General features: G+C 44.1%; 1 protein-coding gene across 8 annotated transcripts in view; it reads right to left on the reverse strand.

Annotated features, from left to right (window-relative positions):
* Positions 1 to 25,434, reverse strand: part of ERG (ETS transcription factor ERG) — a 277,144-nt gene that overhangs the window by 210,847 nt on the left and 40,863 nt on the right. Inside the window, exons 4-6 of one of the 8 annotated variants that reach the window (XM_057545948.1) lie at positions 7,009 to 7,201; positions 6,873 to 6,933; positions 6,005 to 6,171 (exon numbers count right to left, since the gene is read on the reverse strand). The exons of 5 other annotated variants lie outside the window; for them this stretch is intronic. The gene's annotated coding sequence lies outside the window, so the exon portion shown is untranslated. Of the gene's footprint in view, positions 1 to 6,004; positions 6,172 to 6,872; positions 6,934 to 7,008; positions 7,202 to 14,243; positions 14,260 to 25,434 lie in introns of those variants that run through there. 2 more of the 8 variants (XM_057545944.1, XM_057545947.1) reach the window with 2 other exon arrangements.

Genomic DNA, 25,434 nt, shown 5'->3' on the forward strand with positions numbered 1-25,434 from the left:
AAGGTGAACAGGAGCTCCAGGGCTTGGTCCAGGCAGGGACTGGGCTTGGACTCTCTCGGGGCCGCAGAGCAATGACAGAGTTTCCCAGGGCAGGGAGGGTGGCTAAGATGGGGGCTGGGGGAGGGGCTGCAGGGAGATGGAAGGGGCTTGTCGTCCTCCTGCGGAGCCGAGCCTGACCTTCATCCTACACACACCCGCCTGCTGAACCCACACGCTGTTCCGTTCGGGGATTATCTTCTCGCTTGAAATTTCTCTGAGTTTTCTGTTTGCAGCATTCACGAAATACAATGATAACGTTTATTCAGCACGTTTTTTTCTTCTTGCTGGGAAAAGAGCTATCAAGTACCTGGACTTTTCTTTGCCAGTCTAACCCTCTGAAATGTGACCAGGTTTTGCAATCTCGAAACCAGATCTTCCAGGCTGGCTCTATCTCTCTAAAAAAGAGGAAGGAGGGCCCTTCTCCATTCTCGTTTTATGGCAGATAGAATGACTTGATCTTTGTGTAAAAAATGCATCAGAAGCCAGTTAACCCAACAAGGCTGCTGCAATTCCCCTGAGTGGTAGTAATGGCCTCGTTCATCACCCAAACTGTGGAGCCTTTGATGGCACTCATCATCAGCTGGCGTATTGAGAGCCTGGGAGGTGGTTATCACTCCCCTTGTTTCTCTGATAACGAAGTCGAGGTCACAGATCTGCTAAGCGGATGAGCAGGGATTGGAACTCAGGATTCAAGCCCTGCCTCTATTTATTCCGTGAACCTTGCTGTCCTTTCCGTGGAGGAAAAGTCACACTCTGGTTTGACGGCAGAGAAGACAAAGAGGAGGCAAGCATCCCTGAACCGTCTCTATGTGTCATTTCCACCGTGGGGCGCCCTCCCGAGATCCATGATCCTCTTTTGGTTAAAACCCAGGATGAGTGGGAAGACGTCCCTTAGAGAGCTGAACTCTGTTACCCTGATCACTCAGAACCAGCTCATGCCCCAAAGACAGAAATCCACAGGTAGGACACATGCAAGCCAACCTTTGCCTTAATGCCTCTCAGTTTCTCCTTAGCTTGTCTCCGAAATGCTAAGTTTTGTCCATTCATTCTCTGAATCAACTTCCTAAAATCTCACCCAGCCACTGTGGCCTTCTTGGGAAGGCTCAAGAATGTCATTTCAGGCTGAGTGGGTATAGTGGGGACGCTCCCAGAAGGTGTTCCCCTCGCTGGTGTTTCAGACGTGGCATGAACCCAGACATCACACCACCCGCTCTCCACCCCATCGTGTCCGCCCCATTTACCAAAAACACAGGCAGCCGAACAGAAAGCCTTGAGACCTTGCAGAGGGAAGCTGAGCAGACACCCATGTATCAGGTCTGGGAGGAGAGCTCAGCTGCCCTCATTAACATCATCGTCTTCTTTATTCTCCCCGTGACCACCAGCCTGCTACTTGCTCTTGAGAACTTTCCGCCAAAGCAGAGAACGAGGCCCTGGTCGCAGTCCAATTCACAGCTCTCAGTCTACCTGGGACCCAGAAAACATTCCAGCCGCCCCTGGTGCTGGGGAGGATGAATGAACCCAGGACAACCCCATCACCTCCCTTCCATCTACCCCCGCTTCGTGTTTATACCTTCCTGAGTGACAGAAGGACAAGCTGTGTGACCCTGGGTGAGTGACTTAGCCTCTCTGTGCCTCCATTTGCATATCTATAAAATGGATACAATAGTAATATCTACTTATAAGTCTGTTGGGGGAATTAAATGAACTAACATATTTCAAAAGCTTAGAAGAGTTCTTGGAACGTAGCAAGTGCTCAATAAATGTGAACTATTGAATTCGTTGCATAAAATGGTTTATAGAGAAGAAGTTCCAACGAGTTTTGGGGGATTACTTGTGAATTTTAAATACTTTGTCCACCGGAGTCACAGAGGTCATTTAAAGGTGAGCGCTTCCAGTGAGTATGAATTACACACCCAGGGTAGGCAAGGCAGGGCACCCACTCCTGTAGCTCAGCTTTGCTAATTAACTGGTTTTGCAGGATGGGTTCTCAGGGGAGCAAAACCTGAGTCAGAGATAAAGGTGGAGGGCATTTGACAGGGTGTATCCTGTGGATGCAGGGGGAGGAAGCAGGTGTGGACGTGGGGGGAAAGGTGAGTTGTCAGGCAGCCCTAGGAAAGGCCTCATGCATGCCCCTGGGGTACTCTGCAGCTGATCTGGCCCTTCACAGCTGGGAGTCAGGGGCAAGGGGCCAGGCCTTTAACCCCTGCTGTGTGGTTAAATCTATGTGTCAACTGGGCTAGGCTCTGGTGCCCAGCTGTTTGGTCGAACACTAGTCTAGGTGTTTCTGTGATGGCATTTTGAGCATGTGGTCAACATCTACAGTCGGTTAACTTTAAGTAAAGCCAGTTACCCTCCCTAATGTGGGTGGACCTCACCCAATCAGCTGAAGGCCTTAAGAGAAAAAAAGAGGTTTGGCGGGGAGAAGGGATTCTGCCTCCAGACTGTAACAGAGAAATCCTGCCTGAGTGTCCAGCCTGCCGGCCACAAATTTCAGCATCAAGACTGGACCATCAGACCTGGAGATTTTCATACTGAGTGAAGTAAGTCACACAGAGAAAGACAAATATGAAATAATATCACATTATGTGGAATCTAAAAAATAATACAAATGAATTATTTACAAAACAGAAACAGACTCACAGATACCAAAGGGGAAAGGCGGGGAGGGATAAATTAACTGTATGGGATTAACAGATACACACTACTCTACATAAAATAGACAAGACAGGGATTTACTATATAGCACAGGGAATTATATTCAATATCTTGTAATGTCCTATAATGAAAAATAATCTGAAAAATATATATATAACTGAATCACTTTGCTGTACACCAGAAACTAACACAATATTGTAAATCAACTATACTTCAACTAAAAAAAAAAGACTGGAACATCGTCTCTTGCCTGAGTTTCCAACCTGCTGGCCCATCCTATAGATTTTGCCAGCCTTCACAGTTGTGTGGGCCAATTCCTTAAAATAAATCTCATTAAAATAGATATAAAAACAGATAGAGATGATATAAATCAGATATATAGACGTAGACATAGATATAGATATAGATATCTACACATATATATCTAAATCCATCCTATTGGATCTGCTTCTCTGGAGAACCTGACTGGTACCCCTGTGCTGAGAAGGCATTGGCTGCCCCAGGAAGGAGGCATGACCTTGGGCAGGGCGTCATCTGCAGCTGGTACTCCCCAAAGGGGGCCGACAGCTGAGACATCTTCCAGCCACACTCCCAGCATCTGAGGCAATAAGCCCTCCACTCCTGAGGAGGGCAGCACATTCCAGAGTCCATGCTAACCGGGCAAACTGAATAGGTACAGAGTAAATGACCAGAACTGTCAGGTAAAAACCAGGATAACATCACGTAATTTAGAGTTGGGGAAAAACCTCAGACATCACTAATTTAGTGTGAAATACTCCGGCACAAATGGACAGCATCCGATGATCACGGTACATTGAGGCCGATCTCAGCAGACCAAGGCTCTGCACGTGAAGTTATGAGACCTCTGATAGCGGGTGGTCCAGGACCTTCCCGCACAGCAAGGATGAAGCCTGACCCCTCCCCATGCACAGGAGGGAGGGAGCGTCTCTAAAACCCAGAGTCAGGGCGGGCGGGGTCTGCTGATTTCCATGTGCTGTAAATAGGACCCCGCCCGCGGTCTCCATGGGCCGACGGGAGCTGTAGGGAGAGCAGCGCACATGCGTCCTCACAGCTCTCACGTGGGGCACTGAGTGGGGAGGTCAGAGACCCCGCATTTCTCTAGCGGGAGGTGCTGCCAGCGTCTGTGCGGTGTCTCCCCCACCCCAAGGGGTGAAGGGAAAAGGGACTTAGATGGTGAAATTGCACAAGCATACACACGCACACACACAGAGCTCAAAGCTTCAGAAGAACCATTTGGGGGGCCTCACAGGACCCCCCAGGGTTCCAAGCTGCCGGGGCAGAGGCACTGGTGCCTGACTTCCAGGGGAAGAATCTCTCAGAGAGGCGGCCTGGAGTCACCTGGCACAGGTAGGTAGACGGGCCACGGGGGGAGAGAGCTGAGCTGCCATCAACAGCCTGAACATCCTCTGGAAAGTTGGATGCCAGACTTCCGGGAGCAAGTCAAGCCTGAGAGAAGGTGGCTGGAGGTGTCCTAGGGGTGGAGAAGCTATGAGGAGGGCATCATAAACCACACCACGGAGAGCTGTGGTCCCTACAAGACCCCTGAGGAACCTGCCAACTCGCCCCACGCAAGACAGCCGGTGCTTGGACCTCAGCTTCACAAATCACAATGCCCTGGGGAACAAGCCTTCCAACAGCCCCTTGCCGCCCTCCCCTTCCTGCTCCAGCCCTGGAGGAGCAGAGACAGAGGGCAGCAGAGAAGGGGGAGAGGAAGGGCAGGGCTGGGAGACAGGGGCCCCAGAAGTCTTTCTGATTCTGAGACAGGCTCAACACGCAAAGGATCTTTAAATAGACTGAAAGACAGACTTGCATTGATTAGACTTCTCAGTACTTGAATATTAGACTGTTACTCAGCCCCTGGAAGTTCTGGGGAAAGTCTGGCATCTATGAGACTGGGATGGGGGTGAGACGTGCTCTAGACTTGAACCGTGAGTTTGGGGGAATAAAGTTCATCCTGCACTGCGTCCCACTGAGTCCAGCACATTGGAAACACAGATGTCCGGCTTCTCACAGGTGTGGTGCAAGAGGTGAAATCACAGAGGAGTGGAGGCCGACCTCGGGGACAGGGACAAAAAGTGAGACACACATCTGGACAAACACCAAGAGACAGAACGGTCTAGAGAGGGTGAGTGACCCAGGCCAGTGACAGACCCACACTCCAAGCCCCACCCCGTTCATCCCACCCTGGCTTTGGCTCACCTGGGACTGCAAAGTAATGAGTGAAAACACCTGGCTGGGAGAACGGCTGTACATCAAGGAGCTCTGAAAACATCACAATCAGAAGCACCTGCCTGTAGGCCAGTGGCTGGAAGAAATGTCCCGATATACAGACTCTAACATTTAGAGAAACACAAATACCGTATGATATCACTTATATGTGGAGTCTAAAAAAAAAGGATACAAATGAACTTATTTACAAAACAGAAGCAGACTCACAGACACAGAAAACAAACTTATGGTTACCAAAGGGGAAAGAGTGTGGGAGGATAAAATGGGAATTTGTGATTAATGGATACACACTACTGTATATCAAACAGATAAACAACAAGGCCCTACTGTATAGCACAGGGAACTATATTCAATGTCTTGTAATAACCTATAATGGAATTGAATATGAAAAAGAATATATATATGAATCACTTCGCTATACACCTGAAACACTGTGACTCAACTCTACTTCAATTTAAAAAAGAGAACACTTCCAAGAAAAACACACACAAAATTAATTAATTAATTAATTAAAAAATAAAGTTCCCAGGTGGGTTCACATATTGCCTGCGGGAAGGGTGGGTGAGACAGAAAATGTCCCCCGAAAGACAGGACACAGAACAGCTCCAGTGCAGTGTCACAGAGGACCCCCTCCCCTGCTCCACAGAAGGCAGCCCCCCCAGGGTGCGATGAAAGGGTCCAAAGGGGACATTGGAGTGATGCCACCCTAGGTGGCAGCCTGTCTCATGACAGGACTGTAGGACGTCATCAATCCTGTCAACCACCCCTCCCTGCTCTTGAGAGGAGTGAAGAAGAGCAGGGAGGAGAAGTTCCATTTTATTTGACCAGAAATGCAACAGAAAGAAATCTTAATAAGGAGGAAATCATAGCACCAGTAGAACACAGAATTAAACAATTAAGAGACACTTCCAGCTGAAATATGCCAAGAGGTTTTTGTTTCTTTGTTTATGTTTTAATTTTTTTAGACAACCAGTAGCTAATATTGAGTATCTTCTATAGGTGAGCCAACAAGACGTCAATTGGAGATTTCAGGCAATTCCTAAACTCTGACAGAGCTCACGGAAAATGAGAGGCAGCCCGGCGATTCCAGCGTGTCCGTGTGTCTGGCCCCACTGGGAAATCCTTGGCTCTGAGACGCCCACGTTGTCACTATTAGTTTCTTCCATCTCTGGTTACAGCAATCAGGTTTACAGGGAACAAAGAGACAACCAGAAACATCACCTCCACCTACAGGACATAGGGTTCATCAGCTTGTATTGTTGCAACTAATAGATTTCACATAATTCAGAGAATCACTGGGTTCCAGAATTGGTCCCAGGACCTCCACCCGCCACTCCCCACTCCCACCAATTCAGATGACATAGCCTAAAACACAACAGCCATATGAGGCAGAAATCCAACCTAATGTTTAAATAACATGAGTGAGGGGAAGGCTCAACTGCGAGGATACCACGGTCTCGAAAGATATACAAAGTTTGGTAAAGCTCAAAGGAAATCAAGGCAAATCTCGAAGTTAATTTATGAAGCAATCCAATCCCATATTATTGTACTAGACATGCTCAACTGGAGAAAATCAGAGAGATAGATGATAGGTAGATAGGTAGGTAGATAGATAGATACATAGATAGATAGATAGATAGATAGATAGATAGATAGATAGAAAGAAGGATGATAGGTGATAGATAGACACAGATGATGGACAGTTAGATATTGATATCAATATTTTCAGTTTTAATTGCCAAAGGCTAACCAGAGAATTCAGGATGGCTATGGGCGTGGCGGGGGGCGGTTAGAAACACGACTAAACATTGTCCCCATACCAGAGGAATTTCTCCCATTTTAATTCTCAGATGACCTGACTCCCCGAGTTTCTCATCCCCTTGACTTGCTCCCATGAGCATTTTACTCCTATTTCTATTTTTACTGACCCTCTTATTTCTGCCAGCATTTCCAGTCACCACTTTAAGGAGAGAGGATAACAGTTTTCTCCTAGAATAATAATAGAAGCAACTTTAAAATAAATTCATAGGCATAAAAAAATTAAAATGAGAAGTCAAAGCTTACCAAACACTTTTTGAAAAGGAAGTTATTTTACGAAAAGCGTTTTGAACTTGGGAAGACTTTGAAGGTCCTCAGAGCCACTTGCATTGTCTTTCTGACTGCGTTGCATCCTGTTATTCGCACTTGGCATAAACGTCCTACTTCTTGATTTAATTTCGGCCTTTAACTTTTGACACTTTCATTGCAAATGTAGGAACTTTGAAAAAAAGAAACCAAAACAGCTGTGCAAACATCAGACATTCGAAAATGAAACGATTTTTGATAAATATTGACTTTAAATGGGGAGGAGAGGTGGTGAGGAGTGAAAAGGCAGCAAACTGATATATTTACAGTAATTTAAATCCACCCTTATCATTAAAATGTTTCATTAAATTATCATATATTATACAAAATTATCATTAAAAATGCTTCTGTGTTTTGTAACTAGCAGCACAGAGAAACGGCACTGAAAATAATGCTTAATAACACACTGATGTGTGGGCTTGCCCTTTTTCTCTTCTTTCTTCTCTCAAGCCCTTTTGAAGAATATCTTTGAACACCTCACACTGATTTGATGCTTAACGTTCAAGTCCTTCCAGCAGCTGGAAGTTTCCTGAATAAAACACATGAGGCTTTCATTCCTGAAACTCTAAGATCTGGTGAAAGTCCTCAAAAAATTATGATCCAGTTGGGTGGAATTTCCTCCTGAGAAGTGAAAGATAAACCACATCAAAAAAGGTACTGAAGGGCTTTCTGTCTCTGCTGAGAACGGGTGAGCCTGGCCATGGTCAGGGCAGGAGTCCAGCTGTGCTGTCAAGGCAGGGGGAGCTCAGACTTATTTCAGGCAGGAGCACAAGCAAGGTGACACTGAGAACCTGTCCCGTCCAGGGCACCAGGAGCATGCCCCAATGTCAAACTGAGCCAGTTCAAAAGTGTTACGCTTTTAATTTATATCCTTATCACCTAAAGAACTTGTCTTTGAGAGGGTATCTCTGCCACATGAAGAGATCTGAAATGTGTCCAAATCAGATCCTTTTTCAACAAAATGGCATATAATTTTGCAAGGTCTCCAGCAATGGGCCTTAACTGAACATTGTTCAAGATTTTCAGACAAAAATCGTATTAAAACTGACAGATATCAGAGCCATTATTTGTGGTTCCTTGTTCTGGGACTTTGGGGGGAAGCTCCACCTGTGTGGAAAGCGGTGGATTTGGGGTCCGCCATTTGAAACACCCAGCTTTCTCACTGGTGTTACTGCATTAATCAGATATTTTGCAAGGAAAGTCACAAACTCAGACATGAAGAAGTTCCTTCAGACATCGCCCAGGTCCAGGGAACCCTTGACCCGGTTTTTGGATCAGGAAAGTTCCCTGATGAGGTTTTCAACCATCCTTGGAGAAATAGGGGGAGAAGTGGAAGAAGAGTAACTTTACTCAAAAGGCTAAATTAAAGGCATTTTCCTTTCTTTTGAGATTATATCCTCTTTTGATGTTAAAATGTCCTTTATTTGTGGAAATGCTGTGAAATTACAGAATAGGTTTTGTTTGTTTGTTTCTTCTTGTTTTTTGATTTTAATGTCCTTATTTAACAAAACAAATTGGAAATCCTGATTCCCTTTCATTTTTTTTTATTTTACTAGTCCCACGTCTTAATCGCAAGTCTCCATCTAAAATGCCTGCAAAATTATGAGAATTTAATTAGATACCTGAAAACATTTACCATAATAAATAGAAGAAAATGCAAAATATTATATATGGTATGATTATGGCCAGGAAAGAGAACACACAAATGTGATATAAAATGCAAAATGAAAATAGTTGCAAAAGAATGGTATAATTGGGACAATGTAAAATTTTTTTAATTTCTTTTTAATATTCCTATAGAATTATCTTTTAAATTAAAAGAAGTTTCGAGTGAACACATACTATCGATTGAAGCATACACAATTCTCTCTGTAGCCACTGGAGTGTGTCTTTCCAAAAATATTGACATAAATGTTAGTTCTTTTGTCACTTTTATAATTTATACATTATGAGTATTATTTATTGGACATTATCTAAGGACTAATCCAGTCTTCATGTCCATTTTGGGTCCTACAGAACAGTCTAGGCCATATTCAAAGACTCTTCTCTGACAGGGTCAGCTTGAATAGGAGCGATTTTAAAATCTTCATAAAAGTTCTGTTAGCCTCGTGCCACTACAAGATTCAAAATCCATTTGCTCTCCTACTGGGAGTCTGAAATGTTAACTAGAAAGTGTACATCTTTCCTCTTTTCTTTCCCAATTCTAACTGAAGGTTCCGCTTTGGTTCTCCTTAAAACGATCTTTGCACTGCACCTATAGTTAACAATAACGTACCCTACACTTAAAAATGTATTAAGATGGTAGATCTCATGTTAAATATTCTAATAATAATAATATTATCAGTGCTTAACAGATGAAATCATTTTCTCTATTTGTCCTCCCTTCCAACTTCCTCTTTCCCATAGTTGGAAGGTTTATTTTCTTGCTGAATTCTCAGTTTTCCTACCAGATGAATGGTATGACATTTATTTTCTTCCTCCCCACTTCTTTCCACTGTTTAAACCACTAAGAAGTTATCTATACTATCCCAATGCTTTCAACACCAATAATAGAAAATTATATATAGCAAATCATCTTTGAGTGGTACAGTAGCCACTGTCATCCAACAAGTTTTTAAAAAATGATTTCTCTTGTTGAATACCCATTCTGCCTCTGGGCTTAACTAGAAGTACAGTAAATATTCTTCCTAAAATGCTACCATAGGTCACCACATGTCAGACTCACCTGACACAGTCAAGGCCCTATTCCCATTACAAACACAGTGAAATACTATAGAACAAATAACAACCAATACCCACCACTAAGAAAAAGAGTCTGTATAATACCCAAGAGCAAAGGAAAGAGAAATCCACACGCTCCAGAATCAAAGAGAAAAAATAAAGCAAGAGTGGTAAGTACTAGCTGAAATCACCAAAACCCACAGGAATTTGGGCCACAAATATAGGTCCTAAGAACTTGGCGGGAGGTGGGGGGTAGATTCTAAGGCTCAAACAGGGACAAAACATGGCTTATGATTCAGGGGAAGCAGGAGAACTAGAATTAGGACTCTTCCTAGCTAGAAAGCTTGCTAAGTGCCCAAGGCCTTGTGCAGAGGGGGAAAAAAAAAAAAAAGCTATCTGTGAGAAATCAAAACCACATTTCTGTTATCTGTATAGAGTATATCAGCATAGCTAGATTAGATAGATAGATAGATAACTGATCCATAACCATCAAAACCCCTAGGACTCTGGCAGGAGCAAACAGAAAACCTACTCTGTAGGGACACTTTCACATCTTAGGTTACAGTAAACTTACAAAGAAAAATTAATTCCCACTGAAGATGAGCTCACAAGAAAATATTACAAAGTACATGATGAAAAAACTAAAATGAATAGATTTTAGTTGATGTAGATATGCAAAAAGAAGGAAGAATAACACCCCCAAAACAGTGGATAAAAGATCAAACCAAAAAAAAAAAATCTGTAAAATAACTTTTTCAAAAAGTATCTAAAACCATAATGAAAAAAGCAGGACAGTATAAACCAATCACAAGCAGAGCTGAAATAACTGAAGACACTTCCAGAAATAAAAAATTTAATAGATCATTTAAAAAATAGTGTTTCATAAATGATGGAAAAATTAGTGAACTACCTAGAAAGTAGGAAAAAGAGAGAGGGAGACAGAGAGAGGTATTAAGGAGCGTGGAGGCTAGGATGCAATGTCCAGTGCCTACTAGGATTTCCATGATAAGTGAATAGTGAAAATGGGGGGATAAAAAATATTCCAAAGAGATAACTGGGAAGAAATCATAACCAGGTTTGAGGAAATAAGTGAGACTTCAAAAGAAAAAAGAAAAAGAAGTCCTGTGCAAAATATATACAGCTAAATGTACAACTAGTCGTAGCATGATGAAACGTGGAAGACAAAGAGGAAATACTAAAAGTGACCAGAGAACAGAAAAGAGATTAACCACAAAGGAGCCAGGGTGAATTGATACAAGACTTCTCATCAGCAAGAACAGATACCAGAACACAATGAAACAATATCTTCCAAGTGCTGGTAATCTAAACAACTGTCAGGCAAAATGATCATTCAAGAACCAGGGGGAACTGAGAAAATGTTGAGGGAAAGACTGACAGATTTTCCACTCGTAGACATTTAATTAAAGAACTACCAAAGTATGTCTTCAGTAACAAGAAAATTAAGCCCAGAAGGGGAAAAAAATTAAATTCAAGAAGCAAAGGCACACAAAAGGAACTAGTTAGCAGTTGAGAAATCCAGATAAATGTCGATAAAAATACGGCAACAATGGTCCATTTTAGAAGGATTTTAAAGCAGTGTAGAACTAAGGAATTTGGTGACAATAACATGACAGATGGGAGTCAGAAGTCTTGTATTTTGTAGACAGAGGATAGAGATACCATTTAACTTTGGACTCTGTTAGCTAAGGAATACTTGTAAAATTGTAGGAGTAGCCCAAATTGACTAAAATTAGAATGTATACATTCCAAAAACAGTAGGTGGGGAGAGGAGGAATAAATACATTTGATAAAGTCAGAAAAGGAGTAAAAATGGGAAGCTGAAAAAACAGTAATAAATACAAATATATATAGTAATAATATTATAACTATATATTTTGTCGATTAAACTCAGTTATCAAAACATAAATATCCTCTTTGGGTTTTTTTTTTTAAATCCGAGTTATATTCTGTTTACAACAGATAAATTTAAAATGTAAACAGGAAAGTTTAACATAAATTTGTTGAAAAAGATATACCTGATATAGCAAGAAAAACTTCACCTACTAACAAAAAGAAAGCTGGAGTAGCGATTTTGTATCAGGAAAAGGTAGATTTTAAGACGAAAGTCATAATGAGGGATAAAGACGGGCAATGCTGCATGATAAAATGGGGTGATTTACCAAGAAGATGTAACAAATCTAGAAGCTCTATGCCCCTAACAAGAGCCTCAAAATATTGATAGATAAGCAAAAATTAACAGAATTGTAAGGAGAAATAGACAAATCTATTATAGGTTATGGAGAGAAACTGTCACTTTCTCCAAAACTACTGTATCAAAAAAACGAGTATGCATGGTTCTCAGAGGATGTTTTGTGAGACTTTAGCTGTCACCTGAGATTTGGTGGCTAAAACCCAAAACTGAGGACGAGAGAGGCATGAGGGGCTTGGGCTTATTAAGAGGTGGGTGCAGTGTCCCTCGCCAGTTTATGTAGGGGATGGGGGCCAGTCCAGGATGTTTCCTAGGGACGCTGGAAGAGACAGCGAGTCTTGAAGCCTCTTGCTGATACAGAGATGAGCTTGGGAATCAGTAAGAGCCGCCTGCCCAGCAGGACGCTGCCAGGGCAAACAGAGGGACCCTGGAAGCAATCAGGCCAAAAGGGGTCTCCCACTCCAGGGAACCTTATAGATCCCCCTGATACCCTTACACATGGGCTGCCACCCAGAGGGCCTCAGTAGGACAGTATCGGACACACAGCAACAGCCCAGCTTCTCCTACAGAAGCAGCCAGACAACTCATTTCACCTTATACCCACCCCTATACCCATACACTGGGGAGCCAGAACCAGGTGGGGGACAGATAACAGAATAGACCTCCCCCTCTATATCCCCGTGGCCTGTCCCTCATGCCTTGGAGGGCAGTTTAGGGAGGACGGAGGGGTAAAATCACGTTAAGAGTTTTTAATTAGTCTAGACCAGACTTTTACAAATGGCTGAAGGAGACTGGAAAGTTTGAATCTACCAGCGAGTCAGCAAGAAGGGCTGTGAAAGAGATTCATCTACCCAAGGATAAAAACAGAGGGTGAAAAAAAAATCGCTGAATGTGCCTATTACAGATAGATTTGAAAAACACAATGATCCAGCTAGATCTAACAGGTTTTCAAAGGATCCTGCACAAAGTAGAAAAATTACACTCTTTTCATGCCCATGTGGAGGATTTATAAAAACTGACAAGGTAGTAGGTCCCAAAGAAATAATCCACAAATGCCAAAGAATGAATATCCACACTCTCTCACTACGATGAAACAAGATTAGAAATAACAAAAAGACGTCTCAAAAAAAAGACTTTTGAACTAAAAAATAATCTAATTATGAGTCGAAGAAAACTATGAAAAAATTAGAACTGAACCACCAGAAAAATCGGTATATAAACTAGACCTACACATACCAATATTGATAAACCTTAAAACATAAAGTTTGAGTGGAAAAGCAAACTGCAGAAGAATATGTATGGAATAACACTATTTGTGTAAAAAATGTTTAATGCATTTACAGAATACACGTGTGTGCGCCTGTGTGTGAATGTGTGTGAGATGCGTGGCACATACGTGCAGAGTGAGGGGAAGAATACACACACCCATTTCTGGCCACTGAATGGAGACGGGAGAGCCGAGACTGGGAAGGGACGTAAATGAATCACTGACTATTTGAAGTATTTCTTTCAAAAGAATCTGAAGAAAATAACAGCTAAGTGTTAGCAAATGTTAAACTGGGTCAGTGAGTACATGGATTTTGTTTGTTTCATTATGACCGGTCTTGGCGTATTTCAAATACACACCATTAAAGAAGAAAAGCCACTCCAAACACGCAAAGCCTGTTTCTAAGGCAGCTTCTGCTTCTCTGAGTGTGGCTCTGGCTGGAGCCCTGCAGGCGGGATGGACCAGAAGCCACGATGAAGGAAGGAGGGAGGTGCGAGATCACAGCGGGTTGTGATTCAGCACAGAAGCGCTGCCATCAGTATTCAAACACACAGCAAGTAACTGAGAGCAGCTAATGCTTCACTTGCTCCTACCCACAAAAGCAAAGCTTCCCAGGAAGGAACGAGAACTGAAATGTTTTCCTAAACATGCTGGATTGTGACAAATCGGCTCCGAGCTCAGATCCTGGTGGGGTGAAGGGCACACCTTCAAAGCTCCTGGCAGCTCCCGGCCACGCCTGCTTCTGTGCAACGGCAAAGGTCATGACCCAAAAGCTGCCCATCCGTGGCCTCAGCCTCCCTTCTGTAACAGGTCAACCTGGCCAGCGTCCACCCACACCTCCGCCTTCCAGCCTCCCCCGTCTTAAACCCGATCCCCGCCGTCAGTGCGAGTGCCAGCAGGAGGGGGCTGGATTCCTCGAAGTTTCGATGAAAACACAGCATGCAGACCGAAGTGGGCGATATTGAATTGCAGTCATACCGTGCTTACGGACAATGAACTTTTGATCCGAGCCATCGTTCTGCTCTGCGGCGTGGGAAAGGAAACCTCAGGAATGATACTCGCCTTCCTGTGACCACACAGCCCCGTGCATCTGGACAGCCTCTCCCCATCCAGCGCCTGGTCCTGCGCACAAAGCAGGGACGCGCAGGAGGAGGAGACGTCCACGGAGAGGTTGAAAAAGGAAGACAGCGCTTCCCATGAAGGAGGACAGACGCTTCGAGTAAGATGGCTCCGCGAAAAAGCCCTCAGCTCTGTTCCCCCTGTGCTGCCACCAGAAACTCCTCTCGCCCAAGAACCACCGAGACCGGCCGGCGGAAGGTGGGACACAGACATGCCAGCTGCTCAGACCCCAAATCGTCAGCTTCGTCCTCACTTCCTCTCCTCCTCTCACGCCCAAACCACAGCCAGAATGCGATACACCCACCCCCAGACCTCCAGGAAAACCACCCTGCACCAAACCACTATCATTTCTCATCCCGATTCATCCCAGAGCTTCCTGTGTTTTCTGCTTCGAACCAAAAAATACTGTCCACACGGCAACCAGCGTGATCCTGTAAAAACATACATGATATCATGTCACCCCCCCGCCCCCGTGCTCAAAACCCTCAGTGTTGGGCTCCCATCTCACACGGATTAAAAACTGAAGACCCACGTCCTCACAGCGGCCTGTCAGCACCCTCCATCCTCGGCCCTCCCTTGTTTCTCTGACCTCATCTCCACTCTTCCCGGTCCCTCTGTCCCCCTCCCACACTGGCCCCTTTGCTGCTTCTCAACGCAGAAGGCACCGGCTGTCCCCTCTGTCTGGAATATTCCTCCCCAGCTAGCTGATGGCAGCCCCTCACCTCCTGCAGGGCATTCACTCAAATGTCACTCCTTCCATTACCGGTCACTATAAAATCCTGACCCTCAACATTCTCTATTCCCTCGTCCCTGCTTTATTTTTCTTCTTAGCACTAATTTCTACCCAATCAGGCCTTTTGCTGTTTATCTCTTTTTTTGGACTGTCTCTGCGGGGAGAACGGTCGCTCCAAGGGCAGGGCCCTTAGTCTGCTCTGCTCTCAAGTTGTATCCTCAGCACCCAGAGCAGGGCCTGGCACGTAGGTCATGAGCAATAAATCTCTGTGAACTGAATTACACTGAGAGTCTATGACAAAATAGGAGGGTAGAGAAGGCCGTACTTCTGTTTTCTGGTTTATGAAACTCCTGCTAAGCAGGAAAAAAAAAAAGGTGTTCTGTGTGATTCTTCTTTCCTGAGTCAAAATGTTAATGCCTTTGATTTTTAAATAAACCAAATTTAGTCGGAGATATTTTAAATGAGTTTTGTCATTAAGTTATATGTACTCTAGCTTGTAAATAGGAGGAAGAATGTGGGTGACATTTCCAAGACTGTAGCAAACGCCAGCCAAGTAAAAAACATACAAAAATGTCCTGAGGGTCCAGCCATGTCCTGCTTGAAGAATTCCACTTTACAAAATCATGGTCATAAAATGTTTAGAAAAGTTTAAAATACTACTTAAGTGGGACCTTAAAATTCTGCTCAAAAATAGTTTCCTGAAAATGTGATTGACTCGGATTGATTTCCCTCTTTTTCTTCCTTTTTTTAAAGAAATAACATAATAGGAGTAGCATTTTGATTAAAGCATATTAGTAAAACTTTGATATTTTATTTGGTTATAAAATGTTTTTCATTTTCTATCATTACACATGGTGCCTCCCTTATAGTCTATTTTTCATAAGGCTAAAATCATGCGTCATGGGAGGATTCCTTTTACATCAAGAGCATTTGCACATATTAAATCCTATACGTTCCTTTTAGAAATGTCCCCTTGCCTTCCTCCATCTTCCATTTCAACTGGAGAATTATTTAAATGTTTATGAATAAAAAGATGAAGAAATAAAACACAGCAACTAGGTACCATTACAGTTATTTGCTTTGACACTTCTAAGCAGCAGATTATATTTGCAAACCATGTTAACTGTTTGTAAAAGATGTACAACTCTGAACAGGGAGAACCCTCGAAGTCCCAATTCATCTTAGTTTGCTCGCTGGTTCTTATCGGCATAACAAAATATTCATCTTGTCAACTGCATTTCAAGCACACAATTGGATCGGTGTAGCAGGGACTCTGGATGTGTCCACCCCAGGGCAGCCGGGGACACATTGATCATCTTATTTAAGACTGTTCAGTAAACTCACAAGTGAGTCCAAGATGCTAAACTGCCATGAGTTTAAAAAAGAAATCACGGGCCTTTAGTCAGGCTTAGTTTCCAAAATAAAAATTAGAACAAGCAGCTACTTTCTAGTATATTGTTGATGTGTGTTCTCTAAGAAGTGACCACAGTATAAAATTCGACGATCACAGCGTCATCAGAGCTGTTGGATGAATTCATGAAGCCCAGACACTAAAGCACACATGACCACATTCCAACGAAAACGAAACACAGTCATGGAGAGCACCACTTCCCTTCCTTCCCTGTTACAGTGGGCTGCCCATGATTTTCATACACTGTCCCTAGAGCGCCAACTTCAGCAAACAGCAGCAGTCAACACACCTGCAGACCAGGGTTCTTCACTGTTCACTATGGGGACAAGCAAGGGACAGTGCCACTTTTTTCCCCTCTGTCTCCTTCAATCCATTCCCACCAACTCCCTCACCAGCAGACAGACTGCCGTCCTGGTAAAACAGTGAGGGTGACCAATGGCCCTGAAGTTGCTCCATTCCTTCCCATTAGGAAGCAGAGAGGCACCCTGAAATCCGAGATACCTGGTTAATTCTGCACTTCCCTAAAGCAAATAACCTGCTTGCAGAATTTAACCGGCAATACCAGTGTTACCCACACAACCCGCTGCTACCTCGCCGGTAGATAAAATGCCAGGTGATGTCAATTTAAATTTGAGAAGTGCTGAATTATCTAGCTGTGTAAAACGATTATCTGAATAAAATGTCCAAAATGATTTGACTTGGGGCCTAAAGGTCCCCCAGTTCCTACGCCTTGAAGTGAAGCCACCGTACATGTGGACGGCACCTGTTAAGATGCCTGTGTGGTCCTCTGGAAAGGTCTTCTGGAAAGAAGCAGCAGAGCACGATGCTGGGCTCCATGGGCTTTCAGGTCAGGGTCAATTCCGATTCTGGCTCTGACGTTTACGATTTGTGCGACCTTAGTTAAATTCCTAACCTCCCCGAGCCTCAGTTTTGTGGTCAATGGAAACCATCTCAGAGGTAGTTGTAAAGATATTGAGACAAGGTCGGTAAAGCAACTGGCATGCAGAGAGTCAGATAAATAAATGGCTTCTATTATATAAATAATAATAATGATATTAAATACAGGCACACCTCAGAGATAGGGCAGGTTTGGTTCCAGACCACCACAATCAAGTGAGTTACACGGAATTTTTGGTCTCTCAGTGCATATGAAAGTTATGATTACAGGATACTGTGGTTTCTTAAGTATGCGATAGCATGATACCTTTAAAAAAATGTACATGCCTTAATTAAAAAATACTTTATTGCTAAAAATGCTATTTTTTAGCATTCAGCGAGTCGTCAACTTTTTGCTGGTGGAGGGCCTTGCCTCCGTGTTGGTGGCTGCTGACTGATCAGGGCAGTGGCTGGGAAGGTAGGGGTAGCTGAGCCAGTTACATACAATAAGACAACAGTGAAGTTGCCACGTCCATTGACTCTTCCTTTCCCTTGAACACTTAGCAGCCATCGTAGGGTTATTAAGTGGCCTAATTTCAGTATTGTTGTGTCTCAGGGTAGAAGGGAGTCTGGAGGAGAGGGAGAGAGATGGGGGAACAGCAAATTGGTGGAGCAGGCAGAACACACACATTTATCGATTAAATTCACCGTCTTATATGGGTGCGGTTCATGGTGCCCCAAAACAATTATAACGGTAACATCACTGATCACAGATCACCGTGACAAATATCATAATAAAGAAGAAAGTTTGAAATATTCCAAGAATTACCAAAATGTGACACAGAGACATGAAGTGAACAAATGCTGTTGGAAAAATGGCCCCGAGACACTTGCTCGATGCAGGGTTACCACAAACCTTCAATTTGCAAAAAACACAGTATCTGTGAAGCACAATAAAAAAACGAAGTGCAGTAAGACGAGGTCCACCTGTAACAATACTCATAATACATGATAGCTGATTATCAGAATATAAGCTTGAGGCAGGGGCACGCTGGTAAAAGTGTTGTCTGTTTCTTAGAAAAAAAAGCCCCAATTTGTAGCCATTACCCATTTCCATGGTGCAAATACTCCCACTGGGGCCAGCTTCCAGCTATCAATGTGATGTCACTGAATGCAGACTTGGGAAGATAAGTTACACTATCAACTCCTATGAGCGGTAAGAGCTGACAGCAGCTCAGCACTGGTCCGGCCCCGCAGTGATTCCTGTTGTTCATTGTGGGCTCCCACGTGTGTGGCATAACACCTGGCATGTGGGCACTAAGAAACATTAAGTGAATGAATGGATGGTTGATTACGATTCTTCAGGCACTCAGCTATTTTCATCTCTTAATCATCTGGCATAGATTTGACCTGGGACTCAGAAAAAAAATGTTTTGATGAATATCAGAATAGGGAAGGGCTATGTTTAAGAGCTTGGGTTGCGGCCCACACTTAGCTGTGAGCACACCAAATAAGGACAGTGCTTTCCCATCACCTCTGTCCGTCTACATTGATATCAACCTATATACGGAGCCAAAGGATTCGGAAAACCAAGAAATCCCCTGAAGATTCCCAACCAAGGTCCATCCGTACATCAGAATATACTGAGAGAGACAGCATCTCATCAAATTATCTGCCTGGATTTCTAGCAAAGAGGCCTAAGGACTCACATCCCATTCTGCTTCCCCAAACCCAACTTCTAAATGATCTCCACCTGGAGATAACAGAGTCGCATTTAATAACACTGCTGTGTCTGGGTAAATGTCATTTTTTTCCCTCATGGATTTTGGCAGAGATGGCTTCAAGCTTCTTCCAATTCTAAGACTCAATGGTACCATAAATATGTCTTAACTAAGGAAATTTAATGAAAAATTCCCCTGGAAAGAGCTGTTCATGGGGAAACACGGGCCCAGCACACCTCAGGCACAGATCATGTGCTCTTTTCCAGCCCATCTCTCCAACCACGGCAGACCTGGAACGGCCTGCCAGGAGGATCCTGCAAACAGGCCCATGTTCAGCCTTCCCCCAAACCAAATGGAAAGGGCAGGCGGACTGCTTGCCCAGCACAGGGAACTCTCCACGCACCATCAGCCGCCCCTGACATTTAGGAGAACATTTTATTTAATAAGTTTAGAGTTGTCCTGAAAAACGTCTCTCTGCCTTCATTTTAAGTGGCCTTGATGGATTTTTTAAAGAAAAAATAAGTGTAGCGAGGCACACTGTTCGCTTCACCTCCTGCCTCACCTCTTCAGCTCATGACAACATTCACTGGACAGGAGACTAGTGCAAGCCCCGAACCCATTTCTATTCCACATAGTGACTCAAGCAACTGATAATGTTTCTATTTCATGGAAGTGGTATGGAGATTTCCATCAGTTTCTGTATTATTTCCATTTCACCTGAACACTTGATATCATGTGTTCAGACTGAAACTGAACGTCGTTTGTTTCCTAAATGGTTTGTTGAGAGTCTGCTGCTGAGGAAGCACCAGGAGGAATCCGTCTCCAGAGGAGAGAGGCAAGGAAGGCTCTCTCTTCCCCACAGAGATGCTCTCACAGGTGACAGCAAGCAGAGCGGGGGAGCACCCAGTGGCCCCAAGTCAGCCTGGAGCCGCGGGTGAAGGGGTGACCAGTGGGCATGAGGCCATGCGTGTCGGGTGCAACTTCTGCTGCTTCACGGGAGGACAGGGGGATGGAGGCTTCCAGACCATCAGCAGTCAGATTAGAAAGTCAGACGACATCGAAAATCAAGGCAAAGTCATAGGTGGGAAACTGACAGAATCACCTGCAGCAACCCAGCTCCCAGCCCCACAGAAGTTGGGAGCCAAGCCTGGAGTAAGACCCCATCGTGTAAGATGCTTTGAGGAGTGAAAGTGGCCTTGCAGGCTGTGCAAAACCAGGGTCAAAAGAGCAGCTTAGAATAAACAGATTCATTCAGGAGATGACAGGAGTGGAAAGAGCAAACATCAGGATACAAATTGGTGAAAATTTATATACAGGCCCCTTAGAAATCATAGTGGACGATGAAAAAGTAACACAGAGTGAGCATCATAAAGCAACTTAGATCAGGTTGAATCTCAAAGACATTCTTTGGCCCCCAAAGCAAGAAGCTTGGTTGGTAACATTTTAAATCGCCATAACTATAAGGTTAGCAAGAATGATCAAATCCCCTCACTTGGGGGAAAAAAAAAAGGAAAAGAAAGAAAAATTTTTTAAAACTTTAAAAATTCACAACTTAATAAAACAGAAAATAGTGAGCCCTTCAGAAAATTCCTCTAGAGAAAGGCCATGGCCTCTGGGCAGCACAGCTGTTCTGTCACTAGAGCAGTAATGGCCCCACCTCCCCCAAGACGGGGACATTCAGGACCAGCCAGCACTGACAAAATTGTGCATCCCCCCCCGAGACGGGGAAGAGAGCACATGAGGACTAAGCCCGCTGAGGTGCATTCACGCTCCCCTCCACCGCTCACTAGCAGTGTGACACTGGTCAAGTTACAACTTTGTGCCTCAGTTCTACCAGCTATCAAAGGAGAATAAAATTATCTAAGCCCCCTGGATTGTGGGGACCACTAAGTGCGTGGCTCTGTGTTGGGAGACTGGAACCCAGTTCTGAGAACTTAGCGAGTACTTAATAAAACAAAGTTAATGACCAAGGAAGGAACTGAAGAGGAACCTAAAATATTAAGGAGATGTCACGGTAAAGGGTCATGCGAAGCTGGGTTAAGTGGGAAGCCTATCGGGTCCGCCAGGTATTTCCAACCAAATCAAATTCACTGGGTTCTGCTGCCATCCATCTCCTGACATCTCCAAGATGGCGCCAATGACAGACTCTACCTGTAGACTCCGTCCCTTCCTCATACCCAAGGCAGTCCAGATACTAAGCTGAAAGTATTTCAAGGACTCCAGCTTCATGAGCCAATGGAGTCTGGTATTGTGGCCCACAGACCTGGCATCCAGAGAACCAGAGAAGAGCCTTGGGCACTTCTAGATGTCTCCTTCAAGACCTGACATTTCCTCCTTCTCCCTCTCCCCCTTTTTCTTCCTTCTTCCCTTCTTCCTCTCTCTCCCGCTCAATCTCACTGCAATCCCAGCTTACCTCACCCCCTGGCCTCACGGTTCATTAACACCGTGGCCCTCAGTCTTACCTGGAAAGAAACAAAATGGCACACGGGGTCTCCTAGCAAACCCCAGAGCACTGCTTTTCTGAGAGTCTAACTAATGGGGACAGCTCAGGAGGCCCTGCACAATGTACTAGGTGAATCTACTATATTTCAATCTACACTGCCTGACACAGTTTATAGAGCCAGAATTTATTACCAGCCTTATGGCTTCATAAATTAGCTAGTCAAGCCACTGCCCCATCTCAGTGCGCTCTTGTATCCGTCAATTTATGGTATGCTGGCTTCATGTAGCATTACTGCCATCGTTTTCCAGTACCATGAGCATTAATTTTATCCTGGGACATAATTCATCACAGCTATTATGAAAATACCAACAAAAACACAAGAGAAAGAAAAATATGTAGGTTATGGTCTAATTGCCTGAATCTATCCCAAAAGGAAAGGAGATACTTGATAAAGTTTGGATGATTTTTGAATGTGCTTAGTGTTATTTCAACTCAAAAAGCTTTACACACTTGAATGGGAAAACATGGGGTGAAGAGACCATTGACAATCCGCAGAACGCCAGCCAAGCAGAAGTGCTGCGTTCTGTTGAGATATCTGGGCTGGGTTCCCTCTGTAAATCAGTATTTTAAGTGTTAGATAAAGAGACTCCATAAATCAGGATTATATTCCTTCCACATGATCTGGTGTCTTCAGCAAGGATCTTCTGCTATTTGGCTGTTTGGTCTGGTCAGGTTTTACGTGGTCAGTTGCGAGTTTGGTTTGGTTTCGTGGTTGGAGAGGTTGAGCAGTGGAAAAGCTATGACTTGTTCTTTTGTTCTACTTCATTATTCCAAGGACTAAGAACAATGCCAAGTCAACTCTCCTGCCCATGTGTAATAGCCAAAACGAACCTTTGGCTTCTAGCTACAAAATCCCCAGTGTGTTCTGCAGCCCTGCAGCCAGCTTGTCTGCTTAGGAAGGAACAATACTGTAATTTGAAAATGACCAACGAAAGAGAACACTGGTTCTATTTATTTTAAAATACAGCTTACGTTGTCTCATGCATAAGGAATAGATTTTTTTCAATAAATTAAAAAATGGAGATTCTGAGCCATTAAAATCTGAGCCATCACTAAGATTTGAAGGATGCCACAGCAGCTGACTTTATCGTGACATTGTGTAGCAGAAAAAGCATGGATTTAGGAGGCAGAAAGATATGGATTTGAATGTGGGTACCACCATTAACTATTATCCAAGGACAGGACTTTCTCCCCACCAGTCCAGAGCTAAATCGAGTTTCCCCTTGCAGATGTGGTCAGGGGTCATCAGGTGCGGAGCAGAGAGCTGGTAAATTTGGTCTGAGGAGCCTGGAAAGTGGAATCTCTTTGGAAGCCGCTTACCCACACGCACGGACACACAGACTTGTTGAGTTAGAAGGGCCTTAGCCATCATCTAGCACACTTCACCCCTGGTCTCCGGGAAAAATCTGAGGATGACGCCAAGGGTTTTCACCATTTATTAAAAAAGCACAGACTATTGGAAGAACGATTTTAAAGATGCCCATTAGGCATCCAAGTAAGATGTCAAGTCAACAGTTGGATATAGGAATTTGAGTGTGGCGGGACCATTAGGGATGGAGATGTTTGGGAGTCACCGGCCCATGGGTGGTGCTGGAAGCCAGGGGGACTAAATGAGGTCACTCAGAGAGTAACAGACTAACCCCTTCTGTGAAAAAGGAATTATGGCAGATTATTGTGGATTATTGTTCCAACTCGTAGCTCTGTCCCTCCTGTAAGAGAATAATGCAGCCCCACTCGCTGTCTGTGACTTGCCCTGGCCTTCCTATGGGCACAGGGCACTCACCTCCTCATTAATTTTGGTCTTGCCCATGCATTTGGTTCTGACCAATAAATGTAGGCAAAAGTGAAAGTGCACCCCTTCCAGGAGGCAACTCCGAGAGGAATCACAGGACCCTGCTCACCCGTCAGCTTCTGCCCCTTCCACCCGGGACCCAGAAAGGAGCCCAAAAGAGCCACCTCTGACCTGTAGTCTTCCAAGTAAGATAAATATCTGTTGTTATAAGCCACTGAGAGTTTTAGGACTGTTTGTTACTGCAGCAAAAGCTAACTAATACATAAATGAAAATTATCACCGCCAGTAGATACTTCCCAAAAAGCAGAGTAAGTCTACCTCAAAGATGCTAGGGCCCCAAGCCTGAGAGTGATCCAGGGAGCTGTGCAAGGTCAGCCCAAGGCCAGACGATGAAATGGTCCACGTTTACCATCAGAACTTCCAGACTTCCCTTAGGTGTTCTCCATCCCACTTCCCACCAGTGCCTTTCCCACAGGGAAAACCTGCCCTGAAGAAAGGTTCTGATATGAGCCATTGTGGTAGCTCATTTCAACAAACAATTACAAGATTTATGAGCCAGCAGAGATGCTTACATACAAAGACGAACGAACACAAGACAATCTTGGCCTTAGTGGGTTGACATCCAGTCTACTCACTGAGTGCAAAAGACTGGGAAATTGACAGAGGGCAGAGACTGCCTTGAACCTCTGGGTAAACAAGCAAGCGACTGCTCTGTAATGCAGCCTGACCCAGCACCTGTGGGACTCTGGGTCATGCCCACACTGCTCAGGTGCAGCCCCAGGTATGCCAAGCCACAGGGAAGAAGGGTGGGCACACCCTGCAGTCACCACCACCTCAGGTGCCGCCATCCACTGTGCCAGGACACAACCTGTCATGAGCCTTCCATTCAGGAGGGGCACTGGATATGCCCTCATTTTGACCATAATCTGGGCTTTTCACTCTCCACAGGTCAATACAACTCACCAAAGAGCATTCCTCTTTGCGTTCTCAGCCAAATCAATGGAGGAGACTGAAGGCTGGCTGACATCTAGGAAAATGAGACTCTGCCATTCCTGAATGAAAGGTTTCTTAGGTCTCTTTCAATATCAAATAGCTAACACACACACACACACACACACACACGCACACACAGTTTGCATGAAGTAAACAGAAAGCAAATGGAAACACTGATTCATTTTTCTTGCAGCGCAGATTAGATTCAAACTTAGAGAAGACCAGCCAAATGTAAGATCTTTATACATTATCTCTGAAATGTTTGTCATGCTCAAAATATGATTTCATTTATCTCTTCACCTGTCGGGTAGTGTCTGGGGGTTTTGTCACCTGAACTATAATAGCACGTTTCGCAGTATCACAGCGCAACAGAGCTTTTACACATGTTAGCTTGTTTTACACATCACTGTAGCAGAAAATGAAAGTCCTAGACTCAGATGTGTTGCTCCCTAAAGAAGCACATGTGTTGCTCTGCACGGACAACACACCTCTGACAAAGGCACAGATGATCACCTACCCGGGAGGAATTGAACTTGAAATGAATCTATGTATTTGGGCCCCTTGCCTGTGACACACAAGAAACCTTCCATAACGAAACAAGGCAATTCGTAACATTCAGTCATTAGATTTCTTAAAGGACATCCTGGCTCTATCTTCACTAAAACATAATCCAAGGGAGCCATTTCTTCCCCAGCACATTTTTTACAAAAGAAGTTTTAAAGCTCTCAGAGTTGTTGTTATCACATAGCAAATAAAAACATTCTTGAGATGCTTTTCATTTCGAAGAGAGAAACTGCTTATTAAATAATCTCAGCTTTCTTCATCCTTCAGGCTGCATTTGAAGCCTTAGGGTAGAGCTCTGAGCTGAGCCGACCATGGGACTTAGACGTCCTCACTCCTACCTTTTGGGTCACCTCTGGCCATTCCTCACCGTCCATCCTATGGTCCGGCCTCGGTGAACTGCTGACTGTCACCAGAACGCATAAGCACTAGGTGGCATGCTTTTGCATATGCCTCCTGG

The sequence above is a fragment of the Balaenoptera acutorostrata genome, chromosome 4 (genome assembly GCF_949987535.1).
Source record: "Balaenoptera acutorostrata chromosome 4, mBalAcu1.1, whole genome shotgun sequence".
Taxonomy (NCBI): domain Eukaryota; kingdom Metazoa; phylum Chordata; class Mammalia; order Artiodactyla; family Balaenopteridae; genus Balaenoptera; species Balaenoptera acutorostrata.